The sequence below is a fragment of the Taudactylus pleione genome, unplaced genomic scaffold (genome assembly GCF_031769625.1).
Source record: "Taudactylus pleione unplaced genomic scaffold, aTauple2 ptg000085l, whole genome shotgun sequence".
Lineage (NCBI taxonomy): Eukaryota > Metazoa > Chordata > Amphibia > Anura > Myobatrachidae > Taudactylus > Taudactylus pleione.
The window spans coordinates 7999171-8018128 of NW_028284487.1; positions in this window are offsets into that span (position 1 = coordinate 7999171).

Consider the following 18958-nt stretch of genomic DNA (forward strand, 5'->3'; position numbering starts at 1 on the left):
TCTTTTGTATTTTAGGTTGCATTTGGCTGTACAGATTTTTTTCTCTGTCTGGCAAATCATTTTCACACTAGTAATTGTGCAAAGCCGCAAAAAACTCCATATATTAGTAAATGTAAACTACGCTATTACCCTGCAATATAAGGGATAAAAAAACAATCTCTTTTTTGTTTTTTAAAGTTTATTCTCACTCTGAGGGCCTGATTCAGAGATATAAGCTAATGCAATCACAACTACATTCTCTCACGTATCGTAGTTGCTAAAATATGTAAATGCCTTCCAAAGTACAGCCGAGCATTGGGACGCCCACTGCTGCTTTCTTATATAACATCGGAATTGTACGCAAACCGTTGGGTTTGTGCTCAACTCTGAATCAGGTCCTTAATACACAGAATATTTATGAAAATAATATAAATAATTTCCAGGGTTGATTTTAGTTTTTCGAATCCCGCAGTTGAGAAGTTAGAGAAAGGCTACACCTGTGCAGTTGGGGAGTTAGGGAAAGGCTACACCTGTGCAGTTGGGGAGTTAGGGAAAGGCTACACCTGTGCAGTTGGGAAGTTAGGGAAAGGTTGCGCATGCACAGTTGTGTAGTTAGGGGATGGTTATGCATGCACAGTTGTGTAGTTAGGGGATGGTTATGCATGGACAAGTTGGGTAGTTAGGAAAAGGTTATGAATGCGCAGTTGTGGAGTTAGGGAAAGATTGAGCATTCACAGTTGCAGAGTTAAGAGATGGTCACGCATGTACAGTTGGAGAGTTAGGGAAAGGTTACACATCTGCAGTAGATGAGATGGGTAAAGGTTGACCATTTGCAGTTGGGGAGTTAGGGAACGGCTACACCTGAGCAGTTGGGGAGTTAGGGAAAGGCTACACCTGTGCAGTTGGGGAGTTAGGGAAAGGCTTCACCTTTGCAGTTGGGGAGTTAGGGAAAGGCTACACCTGTGCAGTTGGGGAGTTAGGGAAAGGCTTCACCTGTGCAGTTGGGGAGTTAGGGAAAGGCTACACCTGTGCAGTTGGGGAGTTAGGGAAAGGCTACACCTGAGCAGTGTGGGAGTTAGGGAAAGGTTACACCTGTGCAGTTGGGGAGTTAGGGAAAGGCTACACCTGTGCAGTTGGGGAGTTAGGGAAAGGCTTCACCTTTGCAGTTGGGGAGTTAGGGAAAGGCTACACCTGTACAGTTGGGGAGTTAGGGAAATGTTATGCATGCACAGTTGTGTAGTTAGGGGATGGTTATACATGCACAGTTGGGGACTTCGGGAAAGGTTACACATCTGCAGTTGATGAGATGGGTAAAGGTTGACCATTTGCAGTTGGGGAGTTAGGGAAAGGCTACACCTGTGCAGTTGGGGAGTTAGGGAAAGGCTACACCTGAGAAGTTGGGGAGTTAGGGAAAGGCTACTCCTGTGCAGTTGGGGAAAGGCTACACCTGTGCAGTTGGGGAGTTCGGGAAAGGCTACACCTGTGCAGTTGGGGAGTTCGGGAAAGGCTACACCTGTGCAGTTGGGGAGTTAGGGAAAGGCTACACCTGTGCAGTTGGGGAGTTAGGGAAAGGCTACACCTGTGCAGTTGGGAAGTTAGGGAAAGGTTGCGCATGCACAGTTGTGTAGTTAGGGGATGGTTATGCATGCACAGTTGTGTAGTTAGGGGATGGTTATGCATGGACAAGTTGGGTAGTTAGGAAAAGGTTATGAATGCGCAGTTGTGGAGTTAGGGAAAGATTGAGCATTCACAGTTGCAGAGTTAAGAGATGGTCACGCATGTACAGTTGGAGAGTTAGGGAAAGGTTACACATCTGCAGTAGATGAGATGGGTAAAGGTTGACCATTTGCAGTTGGGGAGTTAGGGAACGGCTACACCTGAGCAGTTGGGGAGTTAGGGAAAGGCTACACCTGTGCAGTTGGGGAGTTAGGGAAAGGCTTCACCTTTGCAGTTGGGGAGTTAGGGAAAGGCTACACCTGTGCAGTTGGGGAGTTAGGGAAAGGCTTCACCTGTGCAGTTGGGGAGTTAGGGAAAGGCTACACCTGTGCAGTTGGGGAGTTAGGGAAAGGCTACACCTGAGCAGTGTGGGAGTTAGGGAAAGGTTACACCTGTGCAGTTGGGGAGTTAGGGAAAGGCTACACCTGTGCAGTTGGGGAGTTAGGGAAAGGCTTCACCTTTGCAGTTGGGGAGTTAGGGAAAGGCTACACCTGTACAGTTGGGGAGTTAGGGAAATGTTATGCATGCACAGTTGTGTAGTTAGGGGATGGTTATACATGCACAGTTGGGGACTTCGGGAAAGGTTACACATCTGCAGTTGATGAGATGGGTAAAGGTTGACCATTTGCAGTTGGGGAGTTAGGGAAAGGCTACACCTGTGCAGTTGGGGAGTTAGGGAAAGGCTACACCTGAGAAGTTGGGGAGTTAGGGAAAGGCTACTCCTGTGCAGTTGGGGAAAGGCTACACCTGTGCAGTTGGGGAGTTCGGGAAAGGCTACACCTGTGCAGTTGGGGAGTTCGGGAAAGGCTACACCTGTGCAGTTGGGGAGTTAGGGAAAGGCTACACCTGTGCAGTTGGGGAGTTAGGGAAAGGCTACACCTGTGCAGTTGGGGAGTTAGGGAAAGGTTGCGCATGCACAGTTGTGTAGTTAGGGGATGGTATGCATGCACAATTGGGGAGTTAGGGAAGTTTACACATCTGCAGTTGATGAGATGGGTAAAGGTTTACCATTTGCAGTTGGGGAGTTAGGGAAAGGCTACACCTGTGCAGTTGGGGAGTTAGGGGATGGTTATGCATGCACAGTTGGGGAGTTAGGGAAAGGTTACACATCTGCAGTTGGGGAGTTAAGAAAAGATTATGAATGCGCAGTTGAGGAGTTAGGGAAAGGCTACACCTGTGCAGTTGGGGAGTTAAGGAAATGTTGCGCATGCACAGTTGTGTAGTTAGGGGATGGTTATGCATGCACAGATGTGTAGTTAGGGGATGGTTATGCATGCACAGTTGGGGAGTTAGGGGATGGTTATGCATGGACAGTTGGGTAGTTAAGAAAAGATTATGAATGCGCAGTTGGGGAGTTAGGGAAAGGCTACACCTGTGCAGTTGGGGAGTTAGGGAAATGTTATGCATGCGCAGTTGGGGAGTTAGGGAAAGGTTGCGCATGCACAGTGTAGTTAGGGGATGGTTATGCATGCACAGTTGGGGAGTTAGGGAAAGGCTTCACCTGTGCAGTTGGGGAGTTAGGGAAAGGCTACACCTATGCAGATGGGGAGTTAGAGAAAGGCTACACCTGAGCAGTTGGGGAATTAGAGAAAGGCTACACCTGAACAGTTGGGGAGTTAGGGAAAGGCTACACCTATGCAGTTGGGGAGTTAGGGAAAGGCTACATCTGTGCAGTTGGGGAGTTAGGGAAAGGCTACACCTGTGCAGTTGGGGAGTTAGGGAAATGTTATGCATGCACAGTTGGGGAGTTAGGGAAAGGCTACACTTCCGTGGTTTGGGAGTTAGGGAAATGTTATGCTTGCACAGTTGTGTAGTTAGGGGATGGGTATGCATGTACAGTTGGGGAGTCAGGGAAAGGTTACACATCTGCAGTTGATAAGATGAGTAAAGGTTGACCGTTTGCAGTTGGGGAGTTAGGGAAAGGCTACACCTGTGCAGTTGGGGAGTTAGGGAAAGGCTACACCTGTGCAGTTGGGGAGTTAGGGAAAGGCTACACCTGTGCAGTTGGGGAGTTAGGGAAAGGCTACACCTGTGCAGTTGGGGAGTTAGGGAAAGGCTACACTTCCGCGGTTGGGGAGTTAGGGAAATGTTATGCTTGTGCAGTTGGGGAGTTAGGGAAAGGTTGCGCATGCACAGTTGTGTAGTTAGGGGATGGTTATGCAAGCACAGTTGGGGAGTTAGGGAACGGTTACACTTCTGCAGTTGATGAGATGGGTAAAGGTTGACTATTTGCAGTTGGGGAGTTAGGGAAAGGCTACACCTGTGCAGTTGGGGAGTTATGGAAAAGCCACACCTGTGCAGTTGGGGAGTTAGGGAAGGCTACACCTGTGCAGTTGGCGAGTTAGGGAAAGGCTACACCTGAGCATTTGGGGAGTTAGGGGAAGGCTACTCCTGTGCAGTTGGGGAGTTAGGGAAAGGCTACACCTGAGCAGTTGGGGAGCTTTGGAAAGGCTACATCTGTGCAGTTGGGGAGCTAGGGAAAGGTTATGAATGCGCAGTTAGGGAGTTAGGGAAAGGTTATGAATGCGCAGTTGTGGAGTTAGGGAAAGATTGAGCATTCACAGTTGCGGAGTTAAGGGATGGTCACGCTTGTACAGTTGGGGAGTTAGGGAAAGGTTACACATCTGCAGTTGATGACATAGGTAAAGGTTGACCATTTGCAGTTGGGGAGTTAGGGAAAGGTTATGAATGCGCAGTTGTGGAGTTAGGGAAAGATTGAGCATTCACAGTTGCGGAGTTAAGGGATGGTCACACATGTACAGTTGGGGAGTTAGGGAAAGATTACACATCTGCAGTTGATGACATAGGTAAAGGTTGACCATTTGCAGTTGGGGAGTTAGGGAAAGGCTACACCTGAGCAGTTGGGGAGTTAGGGAAAGGCTACACCTCTGCAGTTGGGGAGTTAGGGAAAGGCTACACCTGTGCAGTTGGGGAGTTAGGGAAAGGCTTCACCTGTACAGTTGGGGAGTTAGGGAAAGGCTACACCTGAGCAGTTGGGGAGTTAGGGAAAGGCTACAACTGAGCAGTTGGGGAGTTAGGGAAAGGCTACACCTGTGCAGTTGGAGAGTTAAGGAAAGGCTACACCTGTGCAGTTGGGGAGTTAGGGAAAGCTACACCTGTGCACTTGGGGAGTTAGGGAAAGGCTACACCTGTGCAGTTGGAGTTAGGGAAAGGCTACACCTGTGCAGTTGGGGAGTTAGGGAATGCCTACACCTGTGCAGTTGGAGAGTTAGGGAAAGGTTGCGCATGCACAGTTGTGTAGTTAGGGGATGGTTATGCATGCACAGTTGGGGAGTTAGGGAAAGGTTACACATCTGCAGTTGATGAGATGGGTAAAGGTTGACCATTTGCAGTTGGGGAGTTAGGGAAAGGCTACAACTGTGCAGTTGGGGAGTTTGGGAAAGGCTACACCTGAGCATTTGGGGAGTTAGGGAAAGGCTACACCTGTGCAGTTGGGGAGTTAGGGAAAGGCTACACCTGAGCAGTGTGGGAGTTAGGGAAAGGCTACACCTGTGCAGTTGGGGAGTTAGGGAAAGGCTACACCTGTGCAGTTGGGGAGTTAGGGAAAGGCTACACCTGTGCAGTTGGGGAGTTTGGAAATTATTATGAATGCGCAGTTGAGGAGTTAAGGAAAGGCTACACCTGAGCAGTTTGGGAGTTAGGGAAAGGCTACACCTGTGCAGTTGGGGAGTTAGGATAAGGCTACACCTGTGCAGTTGGGGAGTTAGGAAAAGGCTACACCTGTGCAGTTGGGGAGTTAGGGAAAGGCTACACCTGTACAGTTGGGGAGTTAGGGAAATGTTATGCATGCACAGTTGGGGAGTTAGGGAAATGTTATGCTTGCACAGTTGTGTAGTTAGGGGATGGGTATGCATGTACAGTTGGGGAGTCAGGGAAAGGTTACACATCTGCAGTTGATAAGATGAGTAAAGGTTGACCGTTTGCAGTTGGGGATTTAGGGAAAGGCTACACCTGTGCAGTTGGGGAGTTAGGGAAAGGCTACACCTGTGCAGTTGGGGAGTTAGGGATAGGCTACACTTCCGCGGTTGGGGAGTTAGGGAAATGTTATGCTTGCGCAGTTGGGGAGTTATGGAAAGGTTGCGCATGCACAGTTGTGTAGTTAGGGGATGGTTATGCAAGCAGAGTTGGGGAGTTAGGGAAAGGTTACACATCTGCAGTTGATGAGATGGGTAAAGGTTGACTATTTGCAGTTGGGGAGTTAGGGAAAGGCTACACCTGTGCACTTGGGGAGTTAGGGAAAGGCCACACCTGTGCAGTTGGGGAGTTATGGAAAAGCCACACCTGTGCAGTTGGGGAGTTAGGGAAGGCTACACCTGTGCAGTTGGGGAGTTAGGGAAAGGCTACACCTGAGCATTTGGGGAGTTAGGGGAAGGCTACTCCTGTGCAGTTGGGGAGTTAGGGAAAGGCTACACCTGAGCAGTTGGGGAGCTTTGGAAAGGCTACACCTGTGCAGTTGGGGAGCTATGGAAAGGTTATGAATGCGCAGTTGGGGAGTTAGGGAAAGGTTATGAATGCGCAGTTGTGGAGTTAGGGAAAGATTGAGCATTCACAGTTGCGGAGTTAAGGGATGGTCACGCATGTACAGTTGGGGAGTTAGGGAAAGATTACACATCTGCAGTTGACATAGGTAAAGGTTGACCATTTGCAGTTGGGGAGTTAGGGAAAGGCTACACCTGAGCAGTTGGGGAGTTAGGGAAAGGCTACACCTCTGCAGTTGGGGAGTTAGGGAAAGGCTACACCTGTGCAGTTGGGGAGTTAGGGAAAGGCTTCACCTGTACAGTTGGGGAGTTAGGGAAAGGCTACACCTGAGCAGTTGGGGAGTTAGGGAAAGGCTACAACTGAGCAGTTGGGGAGTTAGGGAAAGGCTACAACTGAGCAGTTGGGGAGTTAGGGAAAGGCTACACCTGTGCAGTTGGAGAGTTAAGGAAAGGCTACTCCTGTGCAGTTGCGGAGTTAGGGAAAGCTACACCTGTGCACTTGGGGAGTTAGGGAAAGGCTACACCTGTGCAGTTGGAGTTAGGGAAAGGCTACACCTGTGCAGTTGGGGAGTTATGGAATGCCTACACCTGTGCAGTTGGGGAGTTAGGGAAAGGTTGCGCATGCACAGTTGTGTAGTTAGGGGATGGTTATGCATGCACAGTTGGGGAGTTAGGGAAAGGTTACACATCTGCTGTTGATGAGATGGGTAAAGGTTGACCATTTGCAGTTGGGGAGTTAGGGAAAGGCTACAACTGTGCAGTTGGGGAGTTTGGGAAAGGCTACACCTGAGCATTTGGGGAGTTAGGGAAAGGCTACACCTGTGCAGTTGGGGAGTTAGGGAAAGGCTACACCTGAGCATTGTGGGAGTTAGGGAAAGGCTACACCTGTGCAGTTGGGGAGTTAGGGAAAGGCTACACCTGTGCAGTTGGGGAGTTTGGAAAATATTGTGAATGCGCAGTTGAGGAGTTAAGGAAAGGCTACACCTGAGCAGTTTGGGAGTTAGGGAAAGGCTACACCTGTGCAGTTGGGGAGTTAGGGAAAGGCTACACCTGTGCAGTTGGGAAGTTAGGGAAAGGCTTCACCTGTACAGTTGGGGAGTTAGGGAAAGGCTACACCTGTACAGTTGGGGAGTTAGGGAAATGTTATGCATGCACAGTTGGGGAGTTAGGGAAAGGTTGCGCATGCCCAGTTGTGTAGTTAGGGGATGGGTATGCATGTACAGTTGGGGAGTCAGGGAAAGGTTACACATCTGCAGTTGATAAGATGAGTAAAGGTTGACCGTTTGCAGTTGGGGAGTTAGGGAAAGGCTACACCTGTTCAGTTGGGGAGTTAGGGAAAGGCTACACCTGTGCAGTTGGGGAGTTAGGGAAAGGCTACACCTCTGCAGTTGGAGAGTTAAGGAAAGGCTACACCTGTGCTGTTGGGGAGTTAGGGAAAGGCTACACCTGTGCAGTTGGGGAGTTAGGGAAAGGCTACACCTATGCAGTTGGGGAGTTAGGGAAAGGCTACATCTGTGCAGTTGGGGAGTTAGGGAAAGGCTACACCTGTGCAGTTGGGGAGTTAGGGAAATGTTATGCATGCACAGTTGGGGAGTTAGGGAAAGGCTACACTTCCGTGGTTTGGGAGTTAGGGAAAGGTTGCGCATGCACAGTTGTGTAGTTAGGGGATGGGTATGCATGTACAGTTGGGGAGTCAGGGAAAGGTTACACATCTGCAGTTGATAAGATGAGTAAAGGTTGACCGTTTGCAGTTGGGGAGTTAGGGAAAGGCTACACCTGTGCAGTTGGGGAGTTAGGGAAAGGCTACACCTGTGCAGTTGGGGAGTTAGGAAAAGGCTACACCTCTGCAGTTGGAGAGTTAGGGAAAGGCTACACCTGTGCTGTTGGGGAGTTAGGGAAAGGCTACACCTGTGCTGTTGAGGAGTTAGGGAAAGGCTACACCTATGCAGTTGGGGAGTTAGGGAAAGGCTACATCTGTGCAGTTGGGGAGTTAGGGAAAGGCTACACCTGTGCAGTTGGGGAGTTAGGGAAATGTTATGCATGCACAGTTGGGGAGTTAGGGAAAGGCTACACTTCCGTGGTTTGGGAGTTAGGGAAATGTTATGCTTGCACAGTTGTGTAGTTAGGGGATGGGTATGCATGTACAGTTGGGGAGTCAGGGAAAGGTTACACATCTGCAGTTGATAAGATGAGTAAAGGTTGACCGTTTGCAGTTGGGGATTTAGGGAAAGGCTACACCTGTGCAGTTGGGGAGTTAGGGAAAGGCTACACCTGTGCAGTTGGGGAGTTAGGGATAGGCTACACTTCCGCGGTTGGGGAGTTAGGGAAATGTTATGCTTGCGCAGTTGGGGAGTTATGGAAAGGTTGCGCATGCACAGTTGTGTAGTTAGGGGATGGTTATGCAAGCAGAGTTGGGGAGTTAGGGAAAGGTTACACATCTGCAGTTGATGAGATGGGTAAAGGTTGACTATTTGCAGTTGGGGAGTTAGGGAAAGGCTACACCTGTGCACTTGGGGAGTTAGGGAAAGGCCACACCTGTGCAGTTGGGGAGTTATGGAAAAGCCACACCTGTGCAGTTGGGGAGTTAGGGAAGGCTACACCTGTGCAGTTGGGGAGTTAGGGAAAGGCTACACCTGAGCATTTGGGGAGTTAGGGGAAGGCTACTCCTGTGCAGTTGGGGAGTTAGGGAAAGGCTACACCTGAGCAGTTGGGGAGCTTTGGAAAGGCTACACCTGTGCAGTTGGGGAGCTATGGAAAGGTTATGAATGCGCAGTTGGGGAGTTAGGGAAAGGTTATGAATGCGCAGTTGTGGAGTTAGGGAAAGATTAAGCATTCACAGTTGCGGAGTTAAGGGATGGTCACGCATGTACAGTTGGGGAGTTAGGGAAAGATTACACATCTGCAGTTGACATAGGTAAAGGTTGACCATTTGCAGTTGGGGAGTTAGGGAAAGGCTACACCTGAGCAGTTGGGGAGTTAGGGAAAGGCTACACCTCTGCAGTTGGGGAGTTAGGGAAAGGCTACACCTGTGCAGTTGGGGAGTTAGGGAAAGGCTTCACCTGTACAGTTGGGGAGTTAGGGAAAGGCTACACCTGAGCAGTTGGGGAGTTAGGGAAAGGCTACAACTGAGCAGTTGGGGAGTTAGGGAAAGGCTACAACTGAGCAGTTGGGGAGTTAGGGAAAGGCTACACCTGTGCAGTTGGAGAGTTAAGGAAAGGCTACTCCTGTGCAGTTGCGGAGTTAGGGAAAGCTACACCTGTGCACTTGGGGAGTTAGAGAAAGGCTACACCTGTGCAGTTGGAGTTAGGGAAAGGCTACACCTGTGCAGTTGGGGAGTTATGGAATGCCTACACCTGTGCAGTTGGGGAGTTAGGGAAAGGTTGCGCATGCACAGTTGTGTAGTTAGGGGATGGTTATGCATGCACAGTTGGGGAGTTAGGGAAAGGTTACACATCTGCTGTTGATGAGATGGGTAAAGGTTGACCATTTGCAGTTGGGGAGTTAGGGAAAGGCTACAACTGTGCAGTTGGGGAGTTTGGGAAAGGCTACACCTGAGCATTTGGGGAGTTAGGGAAAGGCTACACCTGTGCAGTTGGGGAGTTAGGGAAAGGCTACACCTGAGCATTGTGGGAGTTAGGGAAAGGCTACACCTGTGCAGTTGGGGAGTTAGGGAAAGGCTACACCTGTGCAGTTGGGGAGTTAGGGAAAGGCTACACCTGTGCAGTTGGGGAGTTTGGAAAATATTGTGAATGCGCAGTTGAGGAGTTAAGGAAAGGCTACACCTGAGCAGTTTGGGAGTTAGGGAAAGGCTACACCTGTGCAGTTGGGGAGTTAGGGAAAGGCTACACCTGTGCAGTTGGGAAGTTAGGGAAAGGCTACACCTGTACAGTTGGGGAGTTAGGGAAAGGCTACACCTGTACAGTTGGGGAGTTAGGGAAATGTTATGCATGCACAGTTGGGGAGTTAGGGAAAGGTTGCGCATGCCCAGTTGTGTAGTTAGGGGATGGGTATGCATGTACAGTTGGGGAGTCAGGGAAAGGTTACACATCTGCAGTTGATAAGATGAGTAAAGGTTGACCGTTTGCAGTTGGGGAGTTAGGGAAAGGCTACACCTGTTCAGTTGGGGAGTTAGGGAAAGGCTACACCTGTGCAGTTGGGGAGTTAGGGAAAGGCTACACCTCTGCAGTTGGAGAGTTAAGGAAAGGCTACACCTGTGCTGTTGGGGAGTTAGGGAAAGGCTACACCTGTGCAGTTGGGGAGTTAGGGAAAGGCTACACTTCTGCGGTTGCGGAGTTAGGGAAATGTTATGCAAGCGCAGTTGGGGAGTTAGGGAAAGGTTACACATCTGCAGTTGATGAGATGGGTAAAGGTTGACTATTTGCCGTTGGGGAGTTAAGGAAAGGCTACACCTGTGCAGTTGTGGAGTTAAGGAAAGGCTACACCTGTGCAGTTGGGGAGTTAGGGAAAGGCTACACCTGTACAGTTGGGGAGTTAGGGAAAGGCTACACCTGTGCAGTTGGGGAGTTAGGGAAAGGCTACACCTGTACAGTTGGGGAGTTAGGGAAAGGCTACACCTGAGCAGTTGGGGAGTTAGGGAAAGGCTACTCCTGTGCAGTTGGGGAGTTAGGGAAAGGCTACACCTGTGCACTTGGGTAGTTAGGGAAAGGCTACACCTGTGCAGTTGGGGAGTTAGGGAAAGGCTACACCTCTGCAGTTGGAGAGTTAAGGAAAGGCTACACCTGTGCTGTTGGGGAGTTAGGGAAAGGCTACACCTGTGCAGTTGGGGAGTTAGGGAAAGGCTACACTTCTGCGGTTGCGGAGTTAGGGAAATGTTATGCAAGCGCAGTTGGGGAGTTAGGGAAAGGTTACACATCTGCAGTTGATGAGATGGGTAAAGGTTGACTATTTGCCGTTGGGGAGTTAAGGAAAGGCTACACCTGTGCAGTTGTGGAGTTAAGGAAAGGCTACACCTGTGCAGTTGGGGAGTTAGGGAAAGGCTACACCTGTACAGTTGGGGAGTTAGGGAAAGGCTACACCTGTGCAGTTGGGGAGTTAGGGAAAGGCTACACCTGTACAGTTGGGGAGTTAGGGAAAGGCTACACCTGAGCAGTTGGGGAGTTAGGGAAAGGCTACTCCTGTGCAGTTGGGGAGTTAGGGAAAGGCTACACCTGTGCACTTGGGTAGTTAGGGAAAGGCTACACCTGTGCAGTTGGGGAGTTAGGGAAAGGCTATACCTGTGCAGTTGGGGAGTTAGGGAAAGGTTGCGCATGCTCAGTTGTGTAGTTAGGGGATGGTTATGCATGCACAGTTGGGGAGTTAGGGAAAGGTTACACATCTGCAGTTGGGGAGTTAGGGAAAGGCTACACCTGAGCAGTTGGGGAGTTAGGGAAAGGCTACACATCTGCAGTTGGGGAGTTAGGGAAAGGCTACACCTGAGCAGTTGGGGATTTAGGGAAAGGCTACACCTGTGCAGTTGGGGAGTTAGGGAAAGGCTACACATGTGCAGTTGGGGAGGTAGGGAAAGGTTACACCTGTGCAGTTGGGGAATTAGGGAAAGACTACACCTGTGCAGTTGGGGAGTTAGGGAAATATTATGGATGCGCAGTTGGGAAGTTAGGGAAAGGTTGCGCAAGCACAGTTGTGTAGTTAGGGGATGGTTATGCATGCACAGTTGGGGAGTTAGGGAAAGGTTACACATCTGCAGTTGGGGAGTTAGGAAAAGATTATGAATGCGCAGTTGAGGAGTTAGGGAAAGGCTACACCTGAGCAGTTGGGGAGTTCGGGAAAGGCTACACCTGTGCAGTTGGGGAGTTCGTGAAAGGCTACACCTGTGCAGTTGGGGAGTTAGGGAAAGGCTTCACCTGTGCAGTTGGGGAGTTAGGGAAAGGCTACACCTGTACAGTTGGGGAGTTAGGGAAATGTTATGCATGCACAGTTGGGGAGTTAGGGAAAGGTTGCGCATGCACAGTTGTGTAGTTAGGGGATGGGTATGCATGTACATTTGGGGAGTCAGGGAAAGGTTACACATCTGCAGTTGATAAGATGAGTAAAGGTTGACCGTTTGCAGTTGGGGAGTTAGGGAAAGGCTACACCTGTGCAGTTGGGGAGTTAGGGAAAGGCTACACCTGTGCAGTTGGGGAGTTAGGGAAAGGCTACACCTGTGCTGTTGGGGAGTTAGGGAAAGGCTACACCTGTGCAGTTGGGGAGTTAGGGAAAGTCTTCACCTGTGCAGTTGGGGAGTTAGGGAAAGGCTACACCTGTACAGTTGGGGAGTTAGGGAAATGTTATGCATGCACAGTTGGGGAGTTAGGGAAAGGCTACACCTGTGCACTTGGGGAGTTAGGGAAAGGCTACACCTGTGCACTTGTGGAGTTAGGGAAAGGCTACACCTGTGCACTTGGGGAGTTAGGGAAAGGCTACACCTGTGCAGTTCGGGAGTTAGGGAAAGGCTACACCTGTGCAGTTGGGGAGTTAGGGAAAGGTTGCGCATGCACAGTTGTGTAGTTAGGGGATGGTTATGCATGCACAGTTGGGGAGTTAGGGAAAGGTTACACATCTGTAGTTGATGAGATGGGTAAAGGTTGACTATTTCCAGTTGGGGAGTTAGGGAAAGGCTACACCTGTGCAGTTGGGGAGTTAGGGAAAGGCTACACCTGTGCACTTGGGGAGTTAGGGAAAGGCTACACCTGTGCACTTGGGGAGTTAGGGAAAGGCTACACCTGTGCAGTTGGGGAGTTAGGGAAAGGCTACACCTGTGCAGTTGGGGAGTTAGGGAAAGGCTACACCTGTGCAGTTGGGGAGTTAGGGAAAGGCTACACCTGTGCAGTTGGGGAGTTAGGGAAAGGTTGCGCATGCACAGTTGTGTAGTTAGGGGATGGTTATGCATGCACAGTTGGGGAGTTAGGGAAAGGTTACACATCTGCAGTTGATGAGATGGGTAAAGGTTGACTATTTCCAGTTGGGGAGTTAGGGAAAGGCTACACCTGTGCAGTTGGGGAGTTAGGGAAAGGCTACTCCTGTGCAGTTGGGGAGTTAGAGAAAGGCTACACCTGTACAGTTGGGGAGTTAGAGAAAGGCTACACCTGTAAAGTTCGGGAGTTATGGAAAGGCTACACATGTGCAGTTGGGGAGGTAGGGAAAGTTTACACCTGTGCAGTTGGGGAATTAGGGAAAGACAACACCTGTGCAGTTGGGGAGTTAGGGAAATGTTATGGATGCGCAGTTGGGGAGTTAGGGAAAGGTTGCGCAAGTACAGTTGTGTAGTTAGGGGATGGTTATGCATGCACAGTTGGGGAGTTAGGGAAAGGTTACACATCTGCAGTTGGGGAGTTAGGAAAAGGTTAATAATGCACAGTTGTGGAGTTAGGGAAAGGTTGAGCATTCACAGTTGCGGAGATAAGGGATGACCACGCATGTACTGTTGGGTAGTTAGGGAAAGGTTGCACATCTGCAGTTGATGAGATGGGTAAAGGTTGACCATTTGCAGTTGGGGAGTTAGGAACAGGCTACACCTGAGCAGTTGGGGAGTTAGGGAAAGGCTTCACCTGTGCAGTTGGGGAGTTAGGGAAAGGCTACACCTGTGCAGTTGGGGACTAAGGGAAAGGCTACACCTGTACAGTTGGGGAGTTAGGGAAAGGCTTCACCTGAGCAGTTGGGGAGAAAGGGAAAGGCTACTCCTGTGCAGTTGGGGAGAAAGGGAAAGGCTACTCCTGTGCAGTTGGGGAGTTAGGGAAAGGCTACACCTGTGCAGTTGGGGAGTTAGGGAATGGCTACACCTGTGCAGTTGGGGAGTTAGGGAATGGCTACACCTGTGCAGTTGGGGAGTTAGGGAAATGTTATGCATGCGCAGTTGGGGAGTTAGGGGAAGGTTGCGCGTGCACAGTTGGGTAGTTAGGGGATGGTTATGCATGCACAGTTGGGGAGTTAGGGAAAGGTTACACATCTGCAGTTGATGAGATGGGTAAAGGTTGACTATTTGCAGTTGGGGAGTTAGGGAAAGGCTACACCTGTGCAGTTGGGGAGTTAGGGAAAGGCTACACCTGTGCAGTTGGGGAGTTAGGGATATGCTACACCTGTGCAGTTGGGGAGTTAGGGAAAGGCTACACCTGTGCAGTTGGGGAGTTAGGGAAAGGCTACACCTGAGCAGTTGGGGAGTTAGGGAAAGGCTACACCTGAGCAGTTGGGGAGTTAGGGAAAGGCTACACCTGTGCAGTTGGGGAGTTACGGAAAGGCTACACCTGTGCAGTTGGGTAGTTAGAGAAAGTCTACAGCTGTACATTTGGGGAGTTAGGGAAAGACTACACCTGTGCAGTTGGGGAGTTAGGGAAATGTTATGCATGCGCAGTTGGGGAGTTAGGGAAAGGTTACACATCTGCAGTTGGGGAGTTAGGAAAAGGTTATAGATGCGCAGTTGTGGAGTTAGGGAAAGATTGAGCATTCACAGTTGCGGAGTTAAGGGATGGTCACACATGTACAGTTGAGGAGTTAGGGAAAGGTAACACATCTGCAGTTGATGAGATGGGTAAAGGTTGACCATTTGCAGTTGGGAAGTTAGGGAAAGGCTACACCTGAGCAGTTGGGGGGATAGGGAAATGCTATACCTGTGCAGTTGTGGAGTTAGGGCAAGGCTACACCTGTGCAGTTGGGGAGTTAGGGAAAGGCTACACCTGTGCAGTTGGGGAGTTAGGGAATGGCTACACCTGTGCAGTTGGGGAGTTAGGGAAAGGCTACACCTGTGCAGTTGGGGAGTTAGGGAAAGGTACTCCTGTGCTGTTGGGGAGTTAGGGAAAGGCTACATCTGTGCAGTTGGGGAGTTAGGGAAAGGCTACACCTGTGCAGTTGGGGAGTTAGGGAAATGTTATGCATGCGCAGTTGGGGAGTTAAGGAAAGGTTGCGCATGCGCAGTTGTGTAGATAGGGAAAGGCTACACCTGTGCAGTTGGGGAGTTAGGGAAAGGTTGCGCATGCACAGTTGTGTAGTTAGGGGATGGTTATGCATGCACAGTTGGGGAGTTAGGGAAAGGTTACACATCTGCAGTTGATGAGATGGGTAAAGGTTGACTATTTCCAGTTGGGGAGTTAGGGAAAGGCTACACCTGTGCAGTTGGGGAGTTAGGGAAAGGCTACTCCTCTGCAGTTGGGGAGTTAGGGAAAGGCTACACCTGTGCACTTGGGGAGTTAGGGAAAGGCTACACCTGTGCAGTTGGGGAGTTAGGGAAAGGCTACACCTGTGCAGTTGGGGAGTTAGGGAAAGGCTACACCTGTAAAGTTGGGGAGTTATGGAAAGGCTACACATGTGCAGTTGGGGAGGTAGGGAAAGTTTACACCTGTGCATTTGGGGAATTAGGGAAAGACTACACCTGTGCAGTTGGGGAGTTAGGGAAATGTTATGGATGCGCAGTTGGGGAGTTAGGGAAAGGTTGCGCAAGCACAGTTGTGTAGTTAGGGGATGGTTATGCATGCACAGTTGTGGAGTTAGGGAAAGGTTACACATCTGCAGTTGGGGAGTTAGGAAAAGGTTATGAATGCGCAGTTGTGGAGTTAGGGAAAGGTTGAGCATTCACAGTTGCGGAGTTAAGGGATGGCCACGCATGTACAGTTGGGGAGTTAGGGAAAGGTTACACATCTGCAGTTGATGAGATGGGTAAAGGTTGACCATTTGCAGTTGGGGAGTTAGGAACAGGCTACACTTGAGCAGTTGGGGAGTTAGGGAAAGGCTACACCTGTGCATTTGGGGAGTTAGGGAAAGGCTACACCTGTGCAGTTGGGGAGTAAGGGAAAGGCTACACCTGTGCAGTTGGGGAGTTAGGGAAAGGCTTCACCTGAGCAGTTGGGGAGATAGGGAAAGGCTACACCTGTGCAGTTGGGGAGTTAGGTAAAGGCTACTCCTGTGCAGTTGGGGAGTTAGGGAAAGGCTACACCTGTGCAGTTGGGGAGTTAGGGAATGGCTACACCAGTGCAGTTGGGGAGTTAGGGAATGGCTACACCTGTGCAGTTGGGGAGTTAGGGAAATGTTATGCATGCGCAGTTGGGGAGTTAGGGAAAGGTTGTGCATGCACAGTTGTGTAGTTAGGGGATGGTTATGCATGCACAGTTGCAGAGTTAGGGAAAGGTTACACATCTGCAGTTGATGAGATGGGTAAAGGTTGACCATTTGCAGTTGGGGAGTTAGGAACAGGCTACACCTGAGCAGTTGGGGAGTTAGGGAAAGGCTACAGCTGTGCAGTCGGGGAGTTAGGGAAAGGCTACACCTGTGCAGTTGGGGAGTTAGGGAAAGGCTACACCTGTACAGTTAGGGAGTTAGGGAAAGGCTACACCTGAGCAGTTGGGCAGTTAGGGAAAGGCTACACCTGTGCAGTTGGGGAGTTAGGAAAGGCTACACCTGTGCAGTTGGGGAGTTAGGGAAAGGCTATACCTATGCAGTTGGGGAGTTAGGGAAAGGCTATACCTGTGCAGTTGGGGTGTCAGGGAAAGGCTACACCTGTACAGTTGGTGAGTTAGGGAAAGGCTACACCTGTACAGTTGGGGAGTTAGGGAAATGTTATGCATGCACAGTTGTGGAGTTAGGGAAAGGTTGCGCATGCACAGTTCTGTAGTTAGGGGATGGGTATGCATGTACAGTTGGGGAGTCAGGGAAAGGTTACAGATCTGCAGTTGATAAGATGAGTAAATGTTGACCATTTGCAGTTGGGGAGTTAGGGAAAGGCTTCACCTGTGCAGTTGGGGAGTTAGGGAAAGGCTACACCTGAGCAGTGGTGGAGTTAGGGAAAGGCTACACCTGAGCAGTTGGGGGGTTAGGGAAAGGCTATACCTGTGCAGTTGTGGAGTTAGGGAAAGGCTACACCTGTGCAGTTGGGGAGTTAGGGAATGGCTACACCAGTGCAGTTGGGGAGTTAGGGAATGGCTACACCTGTGCAGTTGGGGAGTTAGGGAAATGTTATGCATGCGCAGTTGGGGAGTTAGGGGAAGGTTGCGCATGCACAGTTGGGTAGTTAGGGGATGGTTATGCATGCACAGTTGGGGAGTTAGGGAAAGGTTACACATCTGCAGTTGATGAGATGGGTAAAGGTTGACTATTTGTAGTTGGGGAGTTAGGGAAAGGCTACTCCTGCGCAGTTGGGGAGTTAGGGAAAGGCTACACATGTGCAGTTGGGGAGTTAGGGATAGGCTACACCTGTGCAGTTGGGGATTTAGGGATAGGCTACACCTGTGCAGTTGGGGAGTTAGGGAAAGGCTACACCTGAGCAGTTGGGGAGTTAGGGAAAGGCTACACCTGAGCAGTTGGGGAGTTAGGGAAAGGCTACACCTGTGCAGTAGGGGAGTTACGGAAAGGCTACACCTGTGCAGTTCGGTAATTAGAGAAAGGCTACACCTGTACATTTGGGGAGTTAGGGAAAGGCTACACCTGTGCAGTTGGGGAGTTAGGGAAATGTTATGCATGCGCAGTTGGGGAGTTAGGGAAAGGTTACACATCTGCAGTTGGGGAGTTAGGAAAAGGTTATGGATGCGCATTTGTGTAGTTAGGGAAAGATTGAGCATTCACAGTTGCGGAGTTAAGGGATGGTCACGCATGTACAGTTGAGGAGTTAGGGAAAGGTTACACATCTGCAGTTGATGAGATGGGTAAAGGTTGACCATTTGCAGTTGGGAAGTTAGGGAAAGGCTACACCTGAGCAGTTGGGGGGTTAGGGAAAGGCTATACCTGTGCAGTTGTGGAGTTAGGGCAAGGCTACACCTGTGCAGTTGGGGAGTTAGGGAAAGGCTACACCTGTGCAGTTGGGGAGTTAGGGAATGGCTACACCTGTGCAGTTGGGGAGTTAGGGAAAGGCTACACCTGTGCAGTTGGGGAGTTTGGGAATGGCTACTCCTGTGCAGTTGGGGAGTTAGGGAAAGGCTACACCTGTGCAGTTGAGGAGTTAGTGAAAGGCTACACCTGTGCAGTTGGGGAGTTAGGGAAAGGCTACACCTGTGCAGTTGGGGAGTTAGGGAAATGTTATGCATGCGCAGTTGGGGAGTTAGGGAAAGGTTGTGCATGCACAGTTGTGTAGTTAGGGGATGGTTATGCATGCACAGTTGCAGAGTTAGGGAAAGGTTACACATCTGCAGTTGATGAGATGGGTAAAGGTTGACCATTTGCAGTTGGGGAGTTAGGAACAGGCTACACCTGAGCAGTTGGGGAGTTAGGGAAAGGCTACAGCTGTGCAGTCGGGGAGTTAGGGAAAGGCTACACCTGTGCAGTTGGGGAGTTAGGGAAAGGCTACACCTCTACAGTTAGGGAGTTAGGGAAAGGCTACACCTGAGCAGTTGGGCAGTTAGGGAAAGGCTACACCTGTGCAGTTGGGGAGTTAGGAAAGGCTACACCTGTGCAGTTGGGGAGTTAGGGAAAGGCTATACCTATGCAGTTGGGGAGTTAGGGAAAGGCTATACCTGTGCAGTTGGGGTGTCAGGGAAAGGCTACACCTGTACAGTTGGTGAGTTAGGGAAAGGCTACACCTGTACAGTTGGGGAGTTAGGGAAATGTTATGCATGCACAGTTGTGGAGTTAGGGAAAGGTTGCGCATGCACAGTTCTGTAGTTAGGGGATGGGTATGCATGTACAGTTGGGGAGTCAGGGAAAGGTTACAGATCTGCAGTTGATAAGATGAGTAAATGTTGACCATTTGCAGTTGGGGAGTTAGGGAAAGGCTTCACCTGTGCAGTTGGGGAGTTAGGGAAAGGCTACACCTGAGCAGTGGTGGAGTTAGGGAAAGGCTACACCTGTGCAGT